Genomic DNA, 23,990 nt, shown 5'->3' with positions numbered 1-23,990 from the left:
TAATGTGAAGATTTAATAAAATATAGATTGCAGAAATAGATTCACCACAATTCCTGCCCCCCCATTAAGTGGTTAATGAATGCTAGTATAATTTAAAAAATGTTTTTCTATCTCAGACCTATGTTTCCAGCATTTCCCCTCATTTTTCTCCCACTGCTCCCACAGCCTTCACAATAAGATACAAACCATTGAGCATATCTTGCAAGGAAGTTTCTGATTTTGTGCCTGCCAAATATATCTTCTTTCAAGGACACTTTCCTGACTCCTCTAAGGCGAAGTTAGGTTGCCCTTTTCTGAGCTTCCATAGCATCTTTGATTTCCCCATTAGAGTGTTCATCACAGCTCATTCTTAATGCTTGTGTGTCTTCTCTGCTATATCAGAAGCTTTCTGATTATGCAGCTCGTTCATTATATCCTCAGCATCTAGTACTGTACCTGGCATAGTGTTGACACTTCCTCTGCTTGGCTTCTAATATGGGCATGTCTTCTCTTCCTTTACAGTGGGCTTACTAACTGCTCCCCCTATCTCCCAGGATTGTTGACAAGACCAGATGAGACAATGCATGTGAAGTAAGTAATGTATTTAAAGTACTTCACAAATTAAAAGCATCTGAATAATTTGTATATAACCTTGCACAAGGTTAATAAATCTTAATAGTTCAGAAAATTGTAATTGAGTTTTAATTGGCGAATGTTAATGTGTGTTCTCCACCAATATTTAGTAATTATATTTTTAAAAAGGTAGGAGACATTTCTAGCAGTCGAGATCTTCATAGTATATTTCAACACATGATAAATTCATGAACATTTCTTATATCCTAGAACAGTTGTGTATCTTACAAACTCATCGTCATAAGCATTCTCTGGATTTTTGCAGAATTAATCCTGAATAATTAATGAATATAAAAGAGTTGGACAAGTACTGTAGCATGCTAATCATTTGTTTCAATGTCAATTAGAGAAAAATATTCCTTTTGGCCTGCTAACTTGGAATATGTACTGTAAAATTAACTTTTAATTTACAAATATGAAATGTCTCAAATTGTTAATGAATATATTGAGAATAGAGATCTGTCATTGGAAAGTTATAGTTTGTATAAAAAAATAGAAGCACTGGGATTTAACAGAATTGTTAACTGTATTGAGAAGTTCTTACAAATATGTGTAGTTTATAGATCAATATTTACATAATGTTTACATATTTCCTCAAAAATCGTATGATATCTTAAGCACTAGTGACTTAGGAATTATATCAAATGCAAGTCTTAAATAATTTTAAGCAGAATGAATATAAATTTAATACATACAGAATTGAAGGGGCATTTACTTTACTGGTCTCTCAAATGCATATGTCTTGATTATTCTGCTTCTAAGGATCTTGCTCGGTTTCATCTCAGTCATGATTTATTGGCACTTGTTCAAAGTTTCAGCCATAAAGTAAAGGTGAAAGTCGATGTAACACTAAATGAAAATTCTTAAAATATGTAGACTGCTTCCGTGAATTTAGCTAAGAAAAGCAACTTCTAGGTTAAAGGATGAGAAAAATAATTTAACTATTTATTTGGCCTTGAGTTAGGATTTAACTTTACTCATAAGGAGGGAAAAAATCTTTTTGTTAGAAGGTGAAATTCCCTTATTAAACAGTTGAAAGATTGTTCATTTAGACTTGGGGAGTATTTTCTAGGCATCGAGTTCATCACTGGGGAATGCCTCTGTATGTAGTTACAGAATCTTTTTTTTTTTTTTTTTTTTGCGGTACACGGGCCTCTCCCGTTGCGGAGCACAGGCTCCGGACGCGCAGGCTCAGCAGCCATGGCTCATGGGCCCAGCCGCTCCGCGGCATGTGGGATCTTCCCGGACCGGGGCACCAACCCGTGTCCCCTGCATCGGCAGGCGGACTCTCAACCACTGCGCCACCAGGGAAGCCCAGAATCTTTTGATTGACAAACCTGAACTGAAAGTTCATGAATTTGTCCTTATTCATTGTTTATCTGCACACATGGCCTAGAGTTTTAAGGATTGGTCTTTTTCCTAGGATGAAACTAGTAATGATTCTACAATGATGAGAAAAATGTAAATTGTGAACTTAGTGGAAAAAGCACTGGATTGTAAGTCAGATGACTGAATTTAAGACTTATTTGCCACTGATTCACTCTGTGAACTTAGGAAGACCTATATTCTAAATGAGTCTTGAGTTTGTTTTTTAATCTGTAAAGTGGTGATGATGCTTACCTCACAGGGCTGTTGAGAGGATTAAATAAGATGTTGGATGTGTAAGTACTTTATAAACCATGGGATATTATACAAATACAAATAATTTTTAATAGAAGATTAACAATTTTGTTTCACTAACAAATAAATTAAAATCTTGGTTCAATTTGTTCTTGGATAAATAGATCTTGCTTTGCATTTTAGCCTATTCATTTCTAAAGGCACTGAACTAATTTTAATGGACTAATTATTTTCATAAAAACTCCAGTGTCTTAGGTAAAATATGCTATTTATGTTTATGCAAAAACTATGAGTTAATACTCAATGAATTTCAGATGACCTCTATTTTAATATGCTAAAAGAAGAATAGCATGATATTGTGATTTTAAGTTTAGTGTTTTTTCATATTTACAATGCATTTCTATTCTTCCTTTTGGTTAATCTTGGGTAATTTAGACAAGTTTTAAGTGTATATTAGGAAGTATGTTAATACCTAAATTGTGTTTTTAGTAAATGTGAACTTAGTTTTCCTCTGTAAAATCTAAAATATCACTTTCACCATAATCCTGCCCTCAAAGCCTGTGGTGTCCAATGTTATTGATTTGGCCTTTCAGGAATCAAATCCATTGTCCTGGCTAGTTAAGCACTAAGCCATAAATGGAGCTGTTGTTAAAAAGTTATGAAGTCACAAACTTGGCCCAAGGTTATCCACTTATCCGTAGCCGGAGTCAGGAATCTGCTTTCATTTTCACAGACACACGTTGGAGTTCTAAGGCATCAGGGTATGAGAGACAAGGCTGTTGACTAAATGCTGTCTCTACAGTCTGAATCAACTAGGTGCCCTCACAGCTTCCCCTCACGAGGCTGGAGCTTGGCCACTACAGGGCAGCTCAGGACCAGTTGGAGGTGGTTGGGAAACCAGCTAGGAGTGATTTTCCTTTGGTGGTTATTTCTTCAAGGCAAGGATGCAACTTATTGGCCAACCAGTTGAAGTTACCCCTTGAGGAAAGAACAATTGTCATCAAGCAAAATGGGCTCTTCAGTTTCATAACGTTAATGGGACAATCCATCAAAAGTCTCACACCTTTTTCCCCCAAAAGTCTGCGACAGAGCAGTCTTCCATATGGTTACTAATCTCTCAAAACAAAAACTGTGCGACTACATTTCCTTCATCTTATTGCACTGTGAAGTTCCTAAAAGCAAGTATCACAGTTGTTAAACACAAATGCATAATTTCATACAATAAAAATGTAATAGCTATTCCCCATAAGGGCAGGTTAGGTAGTGGGTTATTTGAATCAAACTCTCTGGCTGAAAACAACTCTGAATAAATCACCTTAAAAGCACTGAGGAGTTGTGGGAGTTCCCTGTTGGCCTAGTGGTTAGGATTTCAGGTTTTCACTGCCATGGCCTGGGTTCAATCCCTGGTTGGGGAACTGAGATCCCTCAAGCCGCTTGGTGTGGCCCAAAATAAATAAATAAATAAATTTTAAATAAATAAATAAATCTGCACTACAAAACTAACCCTAAAAAAAAAAAAAACTGAGGAGTTGTAAAGATTATGCAGCCCTAGCAGACCCATTTTGAGGAGAAGCTTGACCAAAGAGGCCAGAGGACTATTTGAGTGCCGAAGTTGCTTTTGCCTTGAAGACATTGGAGGGGTAAGGGTGAGGATTAAGATGAACCACAACTAATTGGTCACTTTCTGATCCTACCAACCCCACAGACCCAGAGAGAAGGCTTCTCTGGACCTAAGCAGAGCAGGAAAAGGGAAAGGAAGGGGGGTAAAATAAACCTGAGATCACCTGCCCTCATACAGATTTGTACCCTAGGATCATATAGCATAGATGGTCAGTGAATTTGGTTTGATGTGATCTCTGACTTGTAGAGCCCCAAAAACACAGCCAGAAGGAGGAAAGCACACTTACTACAAGCCTTGTGGAATCTCCACAAATGATTGTTTTTGATTTAATACAGTTTTATTTTTCAAAATGGACAGTTGGTGGGACCTGTTCTGCATCTTCACCAGCAGCTGGGGCATCTCCACCCTTGGTGTTTCTGGTGTAAATTACTTGAGCTCTGTACTTTGAAACCAGTTTCAGAAGTCCTTTACTAAGGAGCTCCTGAAGGGCTTACCCTGGTGAAGGAACCACAAATCTTGTTTCCCAGAGACCACAGCTGGGATTATAAGCTTATATTTGGGAACTTCCTTACAGAGTTTGTCATATGTTGCTTTGTCAAACAAGCCTACATTATTGAGCTTCTCCCGAACTTTGCCTTTGGACCATGTCTTCTTTTTGGCCTTGCCCCCAGATTTGTTCCCTGGGCTTTGTCTTTCTTATCCGACTTTCTGGCATCTTTCTTCTTTTTGTCATCCTTGGGCAGCATAGCGAAACTCAAAGAGCAGCTGCTACCACTGCCGCCTTGCTAAGATGTTGGACCCAAAGTCCGCAAACAGTTTTTTAAGGGCAATAACCAGTAAAACAGTTGAAGATAATTAGGCGTTTAGGAAATTTAAAAAATAATCAGACATGGACAACTTACATTAATTGGTAATTTTGATGAATATTATGACAAAATCAGACTAATCCATTATGGGGTCCTCTCTCCTAAAGCACACATTGTGTTATGATGTAAATATCATGACCACCATCTTTATATTCCTCAATATAAGTAACAAATAAATGTTCTTTAATAATTAAGTATCACAGAAGTAGTTGCATGTTGTATGCTTTTTAGTGGAGTGTTGAATATTAGTTATTCACACTCTTTTATTTAATTATACCGAACAGTGGTCTACCTTAGTACAATATCTAATGTTTCTAAAACAGACATCAATGATTGGTATATAAACAGATAGTTCCAATAATAGTCATACAGAATCATTGTCTGAATTGTCTTTGTGCTCCATAATATTTAGAGAATAGTACAGGATAAATCTATTTTCCATTTTTAAACTCCAATGTAGCTAGAGTAGAAAACAAAAACCAAACAATTAAAGTGACAGTAATGAATTTTTCACTCAAATCCAAAATGGTTACTATAGTAACTTAAAATTGGAGCATTATAATAAAAGTAGAATGAAAAGATAATTTCAAATGCTATATTAATTTTTTGAAGTATGGAGAGGGGAGTTGCTGTTTCATATTTGAAAGAGACTAGATTGCTGTTGAAGCTTCTAAGAAGACCAATTTCATCTTGTCTGCCTTCTCTTTTATATTAATGTAAGAAATCTCTGACTGCAGTCATTAAGTAGGAGAGAAGGGAACTGTTAGTTTTGCTCATATTAATCTCTCTAAGACTGATGGCAATAACTTTCTACCAGCAATTCATAATTACCTGTGGGAATGGAGGGCAGATTGTGTGAAAAAGTGCTTTACAGATGACCTAAAGGATCTAATTTTTGATGTTTCATTTCTACTTTCTGCATCACCAAGATAGAGGTACAGACACAAATGCAGATATAACACAAAAGATTTAACTAAAGAGGGAAGGAGTTTGGGATGAGTATGGAATTGCATTCAGCAGGCCCCATATTAAAACCACTGGGGTTGTATTGTATTGAGATCACTTTAAAACTTCATGCTAGTGGTACAGTCATTGTCAGAAAGTGGTTGGAGCTAGCACAGCTTCCTGGTCTGGAATGTAGAGATACAAGTTATTAGAAAGGGGTGATGAACACTCCTGGGCATATATCTGGACAAAACCATAATTCAAAAAGATACATGCACCTCTATGTTCATAGCAGCACTATACACAATAGCCAAGACATGAAAACAACCTAAATGTCCATTGACAAATGAATGGATAAAGAAGATGTGGTACACACACACACACACACACACACACACACACACACACACACTGGAATACTACTTAGCCATAAAAAAGAATTAAATAATGCCATTTGCAGCAACTAGAGATTATCATACTAAGTGAAGTCAGAAAGAGAAAGACAAATACCATATGATATTACTTATATGTGGAATGTAAAGTATGCCACAAATGAACCTATCTACGAAACAGAAACAGACTCACTGACATAGAGAACAGATTTGTGGTTGCCAAGGGAGAGGGAGAATGGGGGAGAGATGGATTGAGAGTTTGGGATTAGTAGATGCAAACTATTATATATAAAATGGATAAAAAACAAGGTCCTACTGTATAGCACAGGGAACTATATTCAATATCCTGGGAGAAACCATAATGGAAAAGAATATAAAAAGAATGTATATATGCATATAACTGAGTCACTTTGCTCTACAGCAGAAATTAACACAACATTGTAAATCAACTATACTTCAATAAAAATTAAAAAAAAAAAAAGAAAGGGGGTGTTTAAGAAACTAAGAATAAGTAACTCTGATGAAAAGAGAAACCTCAAAAATTAGTGCCTCTGACTCCCATAAACAGGGATAAGCCACTCTCTTCTTAGTGCACATTCAGTCTTCTTGTCTTCCTTCCTTCCTTCCTCCCTCCCCCCCTCCCTCCGCATCTTCCTTTCTCCTTTAGTTCTCTCTTCCTTCCACAAATGTTCATTGAGAAACTTCTATATTCCAGGCCCTGTGCTGGCCATTAGGAATATACTACTGAACAACACTGATGTAGTTCTGCCTTCATTAAGCTTATAGTCTAGTTTAGTGGAAGATACAGACAATAACCAATTACATGGATAATTATTTAATTGCAATGAGATTTGGGTGTAGACTGAAAAAAAAAAGCACAACATGAGAGCTGTGAGTTCAGGTGTATTTGGGGCTTACTGAGGACTTTAGCCCAGGAGACAGACTCTCAGATAGCTCTGAGGAACTGCTCTGAAGAGGTAGAGGGGGAGGTCAGTATATAAGTGATTTTGGAGAAGGAGATATGTGCAATCAAGCACACACATCTTGGTAGAAGGTTGCTGCTAGTCACAAGGAGCAGATGCCTCCATTAATAATTTTAGAGCTTTTCTAGGTATGAGAAGATGCAAGAAATTGGGTTCATAAAATTTTCTCCTGAAAATATCTAACTATCTGAAGGCCGGTTCTGCCAGATTTTCACAAAGTAGAGGGTGTCTCATTCTTGATCTCCACCCTGAACTCCTTTCAGGGTGTGTTGAAGGTCAGTGACTGCAGTGGCTAGTGACTTCATTCTTGTAGAACCAGATGTGGAGCGACATTCTTTAGTTTGCAAGAGCTAAAATTTAAAATTACAGGGGGCACTGAGAGTATACAACAGGAAAAAACCTCATCTGAGGGGATAAAGTTTTTGTGAGGAAATGATATTCACATTGATTACTGCCAGGTGAATAGGACTTAGCCAGCTGATGAATGTAGGGAAAAAAACAGTGCAGGAAGAGGAAATAAGTGCAAAGGCCTGAGGTGAAAAGGAACTTAGTGTATTTGAAATAAAGAGAAGGCCAGTGTGGCAGGAACATAGTGGCCAAGAAGAGATTAGAAAGATAAGCAAGGGCCTTGGAGGCCATAGTATGGTGTTTGAACACTTCTGTTTATCCCCATTCTGTTGCAGTTATTTGAATACATGATCAAGGAGACTTTTTTCCTTTTCCTTTTTGTATCCTTGGTATCTAGTATAGTGCCAGGTGCATAGTAAGTGCCCAGTAAATGCTTGTTGAATTAGTGAAGTAAAAGAAAAATGACTTCCTTATGATTGGAAGAACACAGTTATTACAGAAAAAAGGATAAGATTGTATCTGGTTATCATTTTTCTTATTGTGTCTGTCAAGCCATATTTATTTTAATAACAGGCAGATTTTTTCCTACAAGCAAAGATGTAGTTGAACTCAGGTTTGTGTGCCAGACGCACAGTGAAGCCAAGCAAACCAAATGTTGGAGTTTGGAGCAGAGAAAGGTTTATTGCAGGGCCAAGCAGGGAGAACGGGTGGCTTGTACTCAAAAGGCCCGAATTCTCAGATGTTTTTTTTTTTTGGAGGGGGGGACCCAGATGGTTTTTAAGGAACAGTTTTTATAGGCAAAATTTGGGGGTATGGCTGCAAGATATGTGACTTTCTTCTGACTGGTTGGTGGGGAGGTAACAGGGTGGTGTTCCAGGAATCTCAATCATCAGCCTTCTGGTTCCAGTCAGTCTGGGGTCCATGGCTTATGCTCAGCCTGAAGTTACCATCCTCCACCTGGGTGGGGGCCTTAGTTCCTGTAGAAGAACTCAGAGATATGTATCAGATAATTATGCAGATCCCCCAGGAGGAACCAGGACCCTGCTCCATTGCTGCACTATTGTTTTATTCTGCATTCCCTCACTCCTCTAATTATAACTGCCCTTTGGAACTCAGGGAAGTTCTAAGAGGCTGAAAGCCTTTTTCCTTCAAACAAGGATTGGGGGACATGAAAATGCTTTTGTACTGGGAGGACTCACAGTGTCCTGCTTGTTTTCAAAGAGACTGAGAGGGGCTGGTTAGTAAATCAATGAATTGTTGTATGGAACTAAGAGAAAACCAGTTTTTCAAGAAAAGTACCATGGGGGAGGAAAAACAATTTTCCCTTTATCCTTCTAGGTTCTTAGATGAGACACCCCTGTAATAAAAAGACAGATTAACAGGAGAAAAACAAACAGAAGTCTAATAACCTGTATATCTCCTGTATACATGGGAAAGCTGAGTGACTCTCCAAAATGACCAAAGCCATCACCTTAAATGCCATCTTAAGCTAAAGAAGGTGCTGAGGGTGGGCAACCAGTTAAGGGAGGTGACCAGGAAAACACAGTTAACAAGGGTAAGGTTGTTATACAGATTTAAGGCCTTGCCTTCTCTGTTGATGAGTTTCTAGGGATTTAGTCATCCTTCTCTTCCTGGTACAGAGAGGGAGACACCCTTACAAATGGAGATTTTCCTTATAAATGTAAATCTCTCTTACAAAAGGGTAACTTCTACTCAGTTTTCAGAGCATTTCCTGTGTCTACCGTTTCTTAAAAATAACCAGCTCAAGATAATCCTTGTGCCAAAAAGAGTAGAGAGAAAAAAAGATGTGCAGCTGTTAAGAAATTAAGACTATATGATATTTAGGTATTTTAATTTCTTTAAACTTTGCTCCAGGACTTCTCTGGCAGTTCAGTGGTTAAGACTCCATGCTTCCAATGCAGGGGGCACGGGTTTGATCCCTGCTCAGGGAACTAGGATCCCACATGTCACACAGCCAAAAAAAAAAAAAAAAAAAAGGTTAAACTTTGCTCCAAATATATATTTTTGGAAAATACTGTCATTAGAAATATATATGGTCATATATGGTAGTATGAAACAATTGCAGTTGATATAATTAACCATCCCAGGGTTAAGAGGCAATCACCCATACACTATAGTCTCACAAATAACATCTCAGCTCTAACTGCAGCCAAACTGCTCAGCATAAAGAAAACTTTAGAAATTCTAGCCTTGCAAAGCCATATGTACCTAGGAATCTCAGGCCCTCCTCTGAATTCTTATAGCTGTTATTGACTGTCACACTCATCTGACACAGGGGTACTGTCATATGTTGAACATTTTGTATCTCCTTTCTTCTAGATCCTAGATCCTTCAAGGGGAAGGCCTTACACTTTACATTTCCAACAATTTTTTGTGTAGGTGGTGCTAATTAAGAGTTTTACTGCAATGTGCATAATACACAGATTTTATTTTAAGTAATCTTACCGCTTATAATGCCTGACAATAATGAAAGAGTATCTGGGTAATATGACACTATGAAGCTATGCATTGTTTAAAGTTAAAGTTACTAAAAATGAAATATTAGAGACTATTTTAGCTTTGGCACAGAACTTTTTTTTGGTGTTTAATATTTTTTTCTTCCTTCCACCCTTCCCTAGTGTTTAATTTTGATAACAATGTGGTTTTGATAATCTCACAATGGAAAGGTTAAATATAATGCACATACCTTCGTATATAAGTATGGTTGACCTTTCAACAACGTGGGTTTGAACTGTGTGGGTCCACTTATATGTGGATTTTTTCTACAGTACCATACCATCCACCTTTGGTTGGATCCCCAGAAGCGGAACCTTGGATACAGAGGCCAACTATAAAGTTATATGTGGATTTTCAATTACGTGGAGGGTCAGTGCTCCTAACCCCCAATTGTTCAAGGGTCGACTACATTAAAGTTTTGTATATGTTACCAATGTTTTCATTTATAGTCTCTGAAAAAATGCCACAGTTGTATTGGAAAGCAAAAGCTATGGAAATGTTACATTTTTATTGTAATCTGTTTACTGAATTTTAGAGTTGCCCTTTTTTTTTTTTTGACCTGGGTTTTCAAAGAAATCACATTTGGTACTGTATTCAGGGCTTACTCTAGGTTATTTGAAAGATATAAAGTGAATTCTGCTTTGTATATTTCCTGATGAATAAATGCAGCCACTTATTTGAGACAATGTGAAAGAAATAAATATTGTAAAGTGACACAAAAATAATTTAAATTAGAATCACAGTGTTCAGTTTGTAAGCACTATCATGACATTTAGATGCTAGAGCTAAACAATGTGATCCACGAACAATTAAGCATTAACATTCTCACTGCCATTTTCTTTTGTCTCATAAGTATAAATGCTATCTGATCCTCAAAGAATTAGAGGTAATTTTCTGCCTTCCATTGTGTGTCGAATTACTAGACCATTCGATTAACAAAAGAAACACTTAATGACCTGCTGACCAGATTTTTAGCATCCATTCAGCCTTCTAAATCTTATAGGAATTTTTAGCTCCTCTAAGTTTACATGACCAAGCAGATGTTGTATATACATGCAAGGTGATTATAGAGCCTTGGAATTTGCTAATAGCTTTGCAATTATCCCTTGCACTTGACAGGGAGGAAGAGTGACAGTAGATGGCATCTGTGGTTCCTTTAAGTTCTAATATTTTAAGAATTCCAACAGTTATAGGAAATAGTTGAGCCACTCTCAGTGGTGACTGTGGTCAAATGGCAGGATCCCCACTAAGTATGTACACGTATAGCCACAAAATGGAAAACATTTGGTCCATGAAAACAACTCATGAATAGGCGTAATGAGCAACTGTGTATTTGTACATCCCCTCTGCTTTAATCTGAAATGCCCTTCGGCCCCTCTCTCAGTGTGGTAAACACGTTGTACTCCTTCAAAGCATGGGTCAACGGTCACTTCCACCTTAAGATTGCGTTTAACTGTTCCAGAAGGATTAGGAGCTTTGTCCATGTTTCCTATTTCTTCAGTCCTCACTAGCCTGTGGGTATGACATAAACAGTAATACCTCCAACAATTTGTTCACGCCCCCATCTACATGACACATGACTTCCTGTTTCTTCAAAGGTCCTCCCCTAAGTGTTTCTGGAAGGTTTCATGGGATCTCTCGTGTATTCCAGATCAAGGTGGCTTCCACCGAATGCAGCAGCGCCTCCACCAGACTACCTGCTGCCATTCCTTGTTCTTATATGTCTCTAGCATTATTCTCTGTTAATAAGGGAACCCATGCAATTCTGCCTGTACCCCCAATGACTTAAGAATTTAGGACTTAACTATGCGTCATATTCGGCCTGGGATCAGGAGATCAACACAAATGACAGTCACTATCTTCTGCTCAATATCACTGCACCCATTAGAGGACTAAGACTGTACTCCCAGATCCTTCTTCCCTGAGGAAGAGTTCTTCCAAGAGGCTCCTCAGAACTCATACACTTATTGGGTTCATTCGACTAGTGTGTTAGATACATCTATTCTTTTTTTTTTAACATCTTTATTGGAGTATAAGATACGTCTATTCTTTGTGAATCACACACAGATTAAAATTGGGACTCCCGTAATTTTCTTTTCAAATGACAAGCAGCCTCTTTAAGATGCTGGCAAGTGTAAGATTCACTGAAAGAAAGAAAATCACTTCCTGCAATTAAATCACCTAGTGATTCCTGTTTTCAGTTATCTTGGTTGTTTCTCTTAGTCCATATATACTGACCACCTCCAGCCCCACTGCTAACTCAGTCCATGGAAACTCCCAGAAATCTTCCCATACAAACCATGATGTTTGACCTCTGTGACTCATGGATCAGATAGTGATCTTCAACGCCTTTTTCTCAATCTACCTATCCAACTTCTATCTTACTAGATACAACCATTATAACCCTTATCACACTATATTGTGATTATTCAGTGCTGTCAACTGTGTCCCAAGTTCAAATACTTTTTGGTAATGAGCATTGCCAAGCGCGCTTTTCATGAGTAGTTTCCTAGTTTCTTAGCTCTCTGTATTAGGATGGTAAGCACAAGGAGGCTGACAAGAATTGTTAGAGAAGTGCCCTCAAATACAGTGATAAAAAATCTGTTTTGCTTGAGAGACATTAAGGAAATAGAAAGTAAATATGAACTGCATTTTTGTATTTTTCTGGAAAATATATCATTTTTATTTTATAGGGTTATTGAGGCATAATTCACAAACCATATACTTCACCCTTTTGAAAATGTACATGCTAATCTTTTTTAGTATAATGACAGAGATGTGCAATTGTCACCACAGTCAATTTTAGAACATTTTCTTCACCTCAAAAAAACCCTATAGCTTTAGCTATCACCTCTGTCCTCTCATTCTCCCCAGCCCTAAGTGACCACTAATCTACTGTTTCTCCAGATTTGCCTATTCTGGACATTTAATATAAATTAAATCATATAATATGTGGTCTTTTGTGACTGGCTTCTTTCACTTAGCATAATGTTTTCAAGGTTCATCCATATTGTAGCATGTGTCAGTACTTCACTCCTTTTTATGGATGAATATTTCATTATATGGATACACCACAATTGGTTTATCCATTCATCCATTGATGGATATTTGGGCTGTTTCCACTTTTTGGCTATTGTGAATAGTGCTGCAATGAACATAAGAATACATGTACTTGTTTGAATACCTGCTTTGAATCTTTTGGGTATATAACCAAGGATGGAATTTCAGGGTCATACAGTAATTCTATGTTTAAATTTTTGAGGGAAAAGACTTTTCTGCAGCAGCTAAACCATTTTAAATTCCCAGGAGCAATGTCTAAGGATTCCAATTTCCCTACATCCTTGCCAATACTTGCTACTGTCTGTTTTTTCAATTATAGCCATCCTACTGGCTGTGAACAAGCACTTCATTGTGGCTTTGATTTGAATCTCCCTAATGACTAATGATGATGAGGATCTTTTCATGTACTTATTGGCCATTTTTACACCTTATTTGGAGAAATGTTTAAGTCCTTTGCCCATTTTCAATTGGGTTATTTGTCTTCTGTTGATTTGTAAGAGTTCTTTATATATTCTGGATACTAGACCCTTATCAGATATATGATTTGCAAATATTTTCTCCCCTTCTATAGGCTGTCTTTTCACTTTCTTGATAATGTTCTTTGATGCAGAAGTTTTTAATTTTGATGAAGTATAATTTATTTTTTCTTTTCTTGATTGTGCTTTACATTTCATATCTAAGAATCTATTGCCAAATCCAAGGACATCAAGACTTACCCCTGTGTTTTCTTCTAAGAGTTCTATGGTTTTAGCTCTTATATTTAGGTTGCTGATCCATTTTGAATTAATTTTTGTATATGATATGAGATAGGGTTCCGACTTCATTCTCTTGCATGTGATATCCATTTGTCCCAGCACCATTTGTTAAAAATATTTTTTTCCTGATTGAATGGTTTTGGCTTCCTTATTGAAAATAAGTTGACGATAGACACATGGATTTATTTCTGGACACTCAATTCCATTCCATTGATCTATGTCTATCCTTATACCAGTACCACAATTTTTGATTACTGTTGTTTCATAGCAGTTTTGATAGTTGGAAGTATGAGTCCTCCAACATTTTTTCTTCTTTTTCAAGATGATTTTGGCTATTCTGAGTCCCTTGCAATTTCATACGAATTTTAGAATCAGTTTATAAATTTCTACAAAGAAGCCAGCTGGGATTCTGATAGGAACTGCATAGAATATGTAGATCAATTTGGGGAGTATCACATCTTCACAATATTAAGTCTTCCAATCAAAGATCAAGAGATGTTTTTCCATTTATTTACATCTTCTGTAGTTTCTTTCAACAGTGTTTTGTAGTTTTCAGAGTTTAAATTTTGAATTTATTTTGTTAAATTTATTCCTAAGTAGTTTACTGTTTTTGATGCTATTGTAAATTCAGTAATTTTCTTCATTTCATTTCAGATTTTTTACTGCAAGTGTATAGAAGTACAATTGAATTTTTTAATATTAATCTTGCTTCCTGCAGTCTTGCTGATCTAATAGTTCTAATAGTTTTTTAAAAAATAGACTCCTTAGGATTTTCTACATATGAGATCATGTCATATATGTGTAAAGATAGTTTTTCTCCTTTTCTTCCAATATGAATGCCTTTTATTTATTTTTCTTATTTTATTACCCTGGCTACAGCCTCCAGTACAATGTTAAGTACAAATGGCAAGAATGGACATCCTTGTCTTGTTCCTGATCTTGGGATGAAAACATCCAGTATTTCACCATTAAATGTGATATTAGCTGTGAGTTTTTCATAGATGCCCTTTATTAGTTCAGGAAGTCCCCTTATACTCCTAGTAAGAAATTATATCTTTTATTTTACATATTTATTTAAAAATCATATTTTATTGTGGTAAGAACACAACATAAGATCTACACTCAGCAAATTTTTAAGTGTATAATACATTATTGTTGACTATAGGTACAATGCTGTATAGCAGATCTCTAGAGTTTATTCATCTTGCTTAACTGAAACTTTATACCCATGGATTAGTAATTCCCCAATTCTCCCTCCCACCACTCCCTGGCAATCACCATTCCACTCTTTGATTCTATGAATTTGACTATTTTAAATACTTCATACTACAGATGTAGAAAACAATCTTATGGTTTACAGGGGAGAAAAGGGGGGAGGAGGGATAAATTGGGAGATTCTGATTGACATATATACACAACTATATATAAAATAGATAACTAATAAGGACCTACTGTAGAGCACAGGGAACTCTACTCAATATTCTGTAATGACCTCTATGGGAAAAGAATCTAAAAAAGAGTGGATACATGTATATGTATAACTGAATCACTTTGTTGTACACCTGAAACTAACACAACATTGTACATGAACTATACTTCAGTAAAAATTTTTTAAAACTACTTCATATAAGTGGAATCATTCAGGACTTGTCTTTCTGTGACTGGCTTAAGAAATGATATCTTTTAGATAAAAATATATGCAACTAAATTTAGGCATTTTTAAAAATATGATTTCTCGGGACTTCCCTGGTGGTCCAGTGGTTAGGACTCTGTGCTTCCACTGCTAGGGGGCTCGGGTTCAATCCCTGGTTGGGGAACTAAGATCCCACATGCTGTGCAGTGTGGCCAAAAATAAATAAATAAAATACGATTTGTCCATTACTAACACATCAGACTTTTTAAAAAGTTTTTTCCTAACCTTTAGCCTGTGGCTAAATTGTGGTCAATTTTATTTTTCTGTTCTCAAATCTCTCAAAACCCTTCTCTATGTTACTGGTTTTATTGCATACAACATATTCAAATGTAAAGTGTTATAATTACATATTGCAGTGAAGGAGGATTTAGAATACTAAGTGACTTTCTTTACCACTACCAAACTATAAAGTAAATTAGAATGGAACCAACATTCTTGCTTCAATATGTCCCCAAAATAGAAGCAGGGAGCAGCTTATCTCTTTTTTTCTTTTCTTTTTTTTGCTGCGCAGCTTGTAGGATTGACCAGGGATTGAACCCAGGCCCTCGGCAGTGAGAGCGTGAAGTCCTAACCACTGGACCACCAGGGAATTCCCAGAAGCTTATCTTTATTCCTAGGTCTTTTCTCTTTCTCCTTCATCTTGAAAAGTGCCATGTACCTGTTGCCAAGGTCTCCAGGCCACACTTTTGGCAATGGCTTGTCCGTGTTTCTGACTCAACTCTCTTGGGACAAGCAGCTTCTCTAGACTGAGGCAATAATGCCAAGGAAGATACTCTAATTACAACTATGGAAATGAGTAGAATTACTGCTCAGTAATTTAATCATTTAAGATTCCTATTCCAGAAATTAAGTCACGGGAAATATTTCAAAGCTGTCTGACCACATGCAGTGTGAGAGTTTCTTAGCATTGTTCCAGTACTTAGAGAAGTATAGCCCTCATGGGCCAGTCAGGAAAAAGCCACAGGATGTTGAGGAGTGAACTATCTCTGGCTCCACACAAGAAGAGACTCAACTCAAAAAGGTAACCTTTTTGCCTCAAGAAGAAGAGAAAGCCAGACTTAGAGAGTGAACTTATGGTTACCAGGGGGAAAGGGTCGGGGGGAGGGATAGTTAGGGAGATAGTTAGGGAGTTTAGGATTGACACGTACACACTGCTATATTTAAAACGGATAACCGGGGACTTCCCTAGCAGTCCAGGGGTTAAGACTCTGCACTTCCACTGCAGGGGGCATGGGTTCGATCAGTGGTTGGGGAACTAGGATCCTGCATGCCATGTGGCAAGGCCAAAAAAACAAAATAAAATAAAGTGAAATAAAATAAAATAGATAACCAACAAGGAACTACTGTATAGCACAGGGAACTCTGCTCAATATTATGAAACAATCTAAAAGGGAAAAGACTTTCAAAAAGAATAGGTACATGTATATGTATAACTGAGGCACTTTGCTGTACACCTGAAACTAACACAACATTGTTAATCAACTATACTCCAATATAAAATAAAAAGTTGAAAAAAAGTCATGTAAAACAGACATAAAGATAAAAAAGAAAAAGAAGTGAAAGCATGGATGCTTTGAATTCAAAGGAATAGCCAAGAATATATTATGTTGAATGTATCAGGAATGTTTTCACTTGCAGATAACAGAAAACCTAATTAAGAGAGGATAAAGCAAATAAGGGTTTATTTTCCCCACATAAGTCTAACTATAGTTCTCGAAGTGTGGCCCAGGGAACCCTGTGGGTTCCTGAGACCTTTCAGGTTTCTGCAAGATCAAAACAATTTTAATAATAATGGTGAGATATTATTTGCCTTTTCCACTCTGTTGACATTTGCACTGTTGGTGCTAAAGCAACAGAAGCTAAAACTACTAACTTCTTAGCACAGATCAACAGAGTGTTACCAAACTGTACTAGTAGTAGCCATTATAGTCTTCATTGCCATGCACTTGAAGAAAAAAAAAAAGCCAGTTTCACTTTAGAATGCTCTTGAAGAAGCAGTAAAGAATGCAAATTTTATTGACTCTCCACCCCTGAGTATTCATCTTCTTAATATTCTATGGAATGAAATGGGGAGTTTGCATGAAGTACTTCTGCTAAGTACTGGAGTTGAATGGTTGTCTCCAAAAAAAGAGTTTGTACAATTGAATAATGAGCTGAGTTGGCTGCTTTTTTTAAGAAGCATCATTTTTACTTGAAAGAATGACTGACAGGTAAAGTATGGTTACACAGACTTGGGTATTTGGCAGATATTTTCTTGAAAATGAACAAAGTGAGCCTGTCATTTTAAGGAAAACAACTCAAAGTATTTGTTACCAATAATAACATTTGTGCTTTCAAGTGAAAATTAGAGTTTTGGAAAACTTACATCTGCCATCATGAGCTTGTCAGCTTCCCAACATAAAGACTTTTCTGATGAGATCAATGGTGGTATTAAGAAAAAAACATGATTTTTTTCATATTCTATAATGAAATGTGTCAGCAATTGGAAGTCCTGTATAAAACTCAGTGAACCAGTTATTTTCCAAATGACAAATGAATACATCATGTTACAAAATATGAGTGGGTAAAAGATTCATTAAAATGCAGCATAGACAAATAGATTTTAATGTGCGGGAGCATAAAAAGCTCATTGATATGGTTTCTGATTCCATGTTGCAACGAACTTTTTTTTGAGCTACCACTTCTTGAATTTCAGTGAAGTATCAAAGAGAAATGTCTACAATTATCTGGAAAGGCCATCGAAATACTTATTTTTTTTCAAAAGGAATGCATGTGTGAGCCTAGATTTTCTTCATATCGAACCAGAACTATATATCATAACAGATTGAATGCAGAAGATGAGATTCCAGCTGTCTTCTTTCATACCGGACATTAAAGAAATTTGCAGACATATAAAACATTGCTACTCTTGTCACTAAATTTACTTTTGTTTCAGAAAATATAACATTCATGAAAATATGTTACTTATGTCATGTGCAATAGATATTACTTTTAGTGTTTAAATGAATTAATAACTAAAATTTGTTTTAAAACTCCATTTTTATTTATAACATGATAAATATCAACAGATATATTTCACTGAAGTGAAAGCTTTTTGGGGGTCCTCAATAATTTTTTTTTAAACTTTTTACTTTGAAATAGATTTAAAGAAGAGTTGCAGAGATAAAAGAGTTCCTGTATATCCTTTATCCAGCTTCCCCTAATATTAACATCTTACATAACCACAGCACATTTATCGAAACTAAGAAATTAACATTCCTCAATAGTGAGTATAATTGGAAAGGGTTCTGAGAACAGTAGTTTGAGATCTGCTGGTCTACAGGTAAGCAGTTGCTAGTATTGGTTCAGCTGCTCAACAAAGACCCAGATTCTGTTTTGTTGTTGTTGGGATATAATTGACATATAACATTGTGTAATTTTAAGGCATACAACATATTGATTTGATACATTTATATTGCAATATGATTGCCATTCTGTTGTGTCACATAATTATTTCTTTTAGTGGTGGGAACAATTAAGATCTAGTCTCTTAGCACGTTTAATGCTTATAGTATAGGTTTGTTGTCTGTAATCCCTATACTGTATGTTAGATCTTCAGGACCTATTTATCTACTAGTTGCAAGTGAGTACCCTTGAACAACATCTCTCCCAGTCCCCCATCCCTCAACCCCTAGTAACCACCATTCCACTCTCTGTTTTTATGAGTTCAGCTTTTTTTTTTGGATTCCACATATAAGAGAGAATATGATGTGGTATTTGCCTTTTTCTGCCAAACTCTTTCTTTTCATTCCTGTTCTATTGGCTTTTTATCCTCATGATTGTCATCTCATAGTTGTAAGATGGCTGACAGAGCTGCAGGCTTGTCTTTTTAGTTTATGGCTGGAAGAAGAGGGAAGAGACAGTGTCAGCAAGCCCTCTTCTTATGCCCTGTCCCCTTTACCAGCAAGCAAAATACTTCCCAGAAACAGCCCACCGGACTCCCATTTATATCCCAGTGGTCAGAAGTCACTCACCTCTGGGCCCAATCCTAGACAAAGCACTTGTGGAAGAAAACAGAATTCAAGTGACTGGAGCAATTAGTTTATCCACTGGGGCTGGGTTAGGGGTCTCTCTACTCTGAGATTAAGAGATCTCTGCTTACTTCCTTAAAAAATCAAGTTCTGTTATTCAGGAAGAAGAGGGTAGAGAATGTCTTTTAGGAAGATAATTAGTATCTTAACTGTCAGGTTGGAATTTCTATAAGACGTTGTAGAAATTAAAGTGAACCGGCTACTGGAATTATCCTGATTTGACGGGCGTGGAGGAAGTGTGGCAGGATTTGGGACTATCTCTAGCCACTTTAAATACCTGACACAGGAATACCAGCAGTAGGTTGTGAATTGCTATTTACCAGCACACCTTCCGCACATTTCATAAAAGTTTATAAGATAGGAGCAAGTAAGAAAGTAATTCCCAATTCCAATTTATTCCCTCTGACAATCATTCTAGGAAATAACAAAACATAAATCAAAATGACTTGCATTTCGGAAACTTTCCGGGATTGAGGGTAGGAGAGGTTGAAGAGGAAATTTCAGGTGAGGACCAGGGTGTTTCTCTGTTTGCCTAGGATGTGGAGTGACCACAAAAGGAGCAGCACATTGTAAAGTTGAATGACTCAAGGCCATTCTAGGAATAATCTAGGAAGAAGGCTGTGCTAGAGAATCATAATCAATGAAATCTTGGAGAATAGGATCATTCCTGAAGCCCACTGTTGATATGCATGTAACCATAGTAGTAAGAAATCTGGAAAGATTCTAACACATGTGGATTAATATGCTCTTAAGTCACATATTAAGACTGCACAGAACCCCAAATATAAAGTGCCTTAGGACTGTTCAGTAGGAAGCTAGTGCTTTATTATCCTAAATTTATGAAAGGAATATTATCATATCTGACTCATGAGAATCAGAAAGGATATATACACAGAAGAAACTCAAGGGACATAAACTTTATTTTGAGATAGAACTTTGGTCTATGCCTTCTTCTTCTGTGGGGACCTGGACACATGTGAGCCTGAGTTTCTTTTATCTAAGTCTCAACATAAGTGGATTGATCTATACCTTCTATTCCTATTTTACAAAACAGAAATAGACGCACAGACTTATGGTTACCAAAGGGGAAAGCTTGGGGGGAGGGATAAATTAGGAGTTTGGGATTAACATATACACACTACTATGTATAAAACAGATAATCAACAAAGACCTACTTTATAGCACAGGGAACTCCAGTCAATATTCTGTAATAACCTATAAGGGAAAAGAATCTGAAAGAGAATGGATATATGTATATGTATAACTGAACCACTTTGCTGTACACCTGAAACTAACATAACATTGTAAATCAACTATACCCCAATATAAAATAAAAATTAAATTAAAAATAAATAAAATCAATCATGAAGTTGAAGAAACAGTTTAAAAAAAAAAAAAGAATCTTCTTACAAAGTAGGAGAAAAAGTATGGACCTCCTTTTTAGCTTACGATATGTAAAAGTGTTAAATCCAGATGTGAATCTTGTGATTGCTGTATATTATCACAAAGGACAGTCCTGCCAACTTCATCATTGTATAACAGGAAACATTCATGGCAGCACTGCGCACTCCACCCAAAGGCAGAATTCATATATTTGCCTTTGTGGTTCCAATGTATTAATGGGAACTGATTACTTAACCCACTACTCCAGGCTTATCCTGAAATTAGAATGCGTCTTTTTTTTTTTTTAATCTTATTGGGAATCACTTCCATGTATAGGCTACTCTACTCCCTCAAATGAGGAGAGTAGCCCACAATAGTAACAGGCCACTCTCAAAGCTGTCTAGTATCTTGTACGGTGTCAATCTCCTGTCCTTCTTTATGTATCCCTAGCAAGATCCCAAGGTATTTTTATCCCTGAGCCACAGGAGCTCTTGATTCCTGTTCAGGAATTCTGTGCTAACATCAGATTCATTTACAATGACTGATGATTACAAAACTGGGAGCAACTTAAGCAGATAGCCTTGGTTTGTCTTATTATACAATAAAACGCCATCCCTCTTTTTTATTTTCCTCATTACCCAGTATTCTGCCCAGTCTTCCCTTGAGGCTGTTGCACAGTGCTATCCATTCAAGATCACAGTAGGTCTGTGTTTCAGGGTGCTAGAAAGGACCCTCCCCAGCCTTGGAATCAGAATGTTCCTTAGGCAACAGATAAAAGACAGGGAAGTACCTGTCCTCTTGCTATCTTAGGGGGAAGACTGCATTTCATGGTGGAATTTTTTTCTCATCTTAAGGCTTTCTAACAAATATTTAAACCGATTCTGTTAACCACACCTCCACATGCTCCCCAGCCAGGCGCTATGGAGAAGTCTGTGGAATTAGATGAATCCATAAGGGTAAGTGAGTGGTGAGGAGAAGGGCATTCCCTGCAGTCTTGATATTCCCCTTAGCTTGCAGAGAAATGAAAAGGAAGCAGTATTAGATAGTAAGAACGAAGAAGAGAGGGGTCCTCCACTCTGATGCCTTGGGGTGTGGATGGTGATGTCTGATGACTCCAGAGAGGAAGTGGCTGTGGTTGTGTTGTCTAATATGGGACTATAAGCTACCTCATAAATTATACTCATGCCTCAAATGTGGCATAGAGGCAATAGAAAGATTACCGTGGGCTAAGTAGGCACTGAACAGCAGCTCTCTTCTGGACCTCATGGGCTACCATAGGCCACCAGACAGGGACAGTAGCAACTAACAGTGGCAAGCTATGTGAACTGATGAGCAAGAACCAGATGGTGCCACCTTTTCATTTTCCCCATGCCTTGGTATTGAGTTAGAATTACCTGAAGGAGTGTCAATTTCTCCATCTTTCTAAGAAGGGCTCATTATTGGGTAGAGATAGACTCTTTAAATAGACAGGGCAAGTTGTATTCAGGAGTAACGAAGAAGCGAAGAATATAGCAGGAATGTCATGCACATTTTGAACATTTTCAGAGTTGTTGAGCTCCAACAACAAAGCAAGGGATCCATTTATATTATGCTAGAGTCTAAGGATTCTTCTGGGAAAGAGTTATATGGGAAGAATCAAGATGAACAAGTTCAACTCTGGAAATATACCAGTCTTGGAGAACAGAGTGCAAGGAGACTCGAAGTATAACATGGTGGATATCAGATAATATTCTAGGTCAGGCCCAAGAGTCTTAAGTCTGAATCTTTTAGCAAAGAGCCTACAGTTAAAAGAATAAATCTCCTTGAGACATTCAAAGTCAAAGAATCAGCAGCATTGGTGCCACCAGTCTTGGCAGTAATACGATGTGGTATTTTTGGTGCAGTTTCCTAGGGCTACCATAACAAATTACCCCAAACTTGGTGGCTCTTCCAGCTTCTGGTGGCCCCTAGCGCTTCCTGGTTTGTGATAGCATAACTCCGGTCTCTGCCTCCATCTTCACACGGCCTTCTCCTCTGTGTGTCTCCGTGTGTTCTTTTCTATCTATTATAATGACACTTTGATTGGATTTAGAGCCCACCTCAATCCCACTATGATTTCATCTCAATCCATAATTTAATTACATCTTCAAGTACCCTATTTCAAAATAAGATCACATTCTGAGGTCCTGGGTGGATAGAAATTTGGGAAGGATATTATTCAACCCATTACAATCAGTAATCTCAGTGTAGGCATCTGCAGCACTGTCATGAAGAAGGACCCAGCATCTATAACATTGCCTTGGTCCTGAAAAGGTAGTTGGAAACAGGAAATGGGTGAGATTTTACAGGAGATTGTTATAAGGGCTGCAAGCTGGGTAAATGGTCAAGAAGCTCACGCTAAGATCCTGACTAGCTGATCCCAGTGCATCCCAAATACATTTCATCATATTAGTTAGGGCAAACAAAAGTGGGACAAAGATGATAAAATGGGTATTGACCAGACGATTTCAAGGGCGGGCACTAAGAAAGAAGGATGGGGGCTTCCCTGGTGGAGCAGTCGTTGAGAGTCCGCCTGCCAATGCAGGGGATACGGGTTCATGCCCCGGTCCGGGAAGATCCCACATGCTGCGGAGCGGCTGGGCCCATGAGCCATGGCCGCTGAACCTGCGCTTCCGGAGCCTGTGCTCCGCAACAGGAGAGGCCACAACAGTGAGAGGCCCGCGTACCGCAAACAAACAAACAAAAAACAAAAAAAAAAAAAGAAAGAAAGATGGGCTTTTTAGAGACAAAAAGAGGAAAGAGAGGTTAGCTAGAGGTAATGAAACCTTATGTGAGATTCTAAAGTTGACCACAGAATTTCTTCAGATTTATGAATGGGACTTGTATATCTAGCTTTAAAAGGATTGAGGCCACCACCATGTGGAGATAAACATTTGCTCTATTCATTCATCACCCCTTAACAATTAATAGGAAGATAAGGGAAAATGATCAAGAAAGTCTACCAATCAATGAGCATACATGAGGTCAAATATGACAGGATCACAGGTAAAGAGCAGGAAACACAGAAACTTAAAGGAGAATAAGAAGGGATTTGATCAATGGGCATTTTTACCACTCCTACAAGGAAAGAGAGACCAAAAAAATGA

General features: G+C 37.4%; 1 long non-coding RNA gene across 3 annotated transcripts in view; it reads left to right on the top strand.

Moving 5' to 3' along the window:
- Positions 1–23,990, top strand: part of LOC117197991 (uncharacterized) — a 441,633-nt gene that overhangs the window by 164,145 nt on the left and 253,498 nt on the right. For 2 of the 3 annotated variants that reach the window (XR_004478903.2, XR_007474953.1), the window contains exon 3: positions 502–570. This is a non-coding gene — a long non-coding RNA (uncharacterized LOC117197991). Of the gene's footprint in view, positions 1–501; positions 571–10,176; positions 10,886–23,990 lie in introns of those variants that run through there. The other variant, XR_004478902.2, reaches the window with a different exon arrangement.

The sequence above is a fragment of the Orcinus orca genome, chromosome X (genome assembly GCF_937001465.1).
Source record: "Orcinus orca chromosome X, mOrcOrc1.1, whole genome shotgun sequence".
Lineage (NCBI taxonomy): Eukaryota > Metazoa > Chordata > Mammalia > Artiodactyla > Delphinidae > Orcinus > Orcinus orca.
This window is presented reverse-complemented; position numbering and strand designations above follow the sequence as displayed.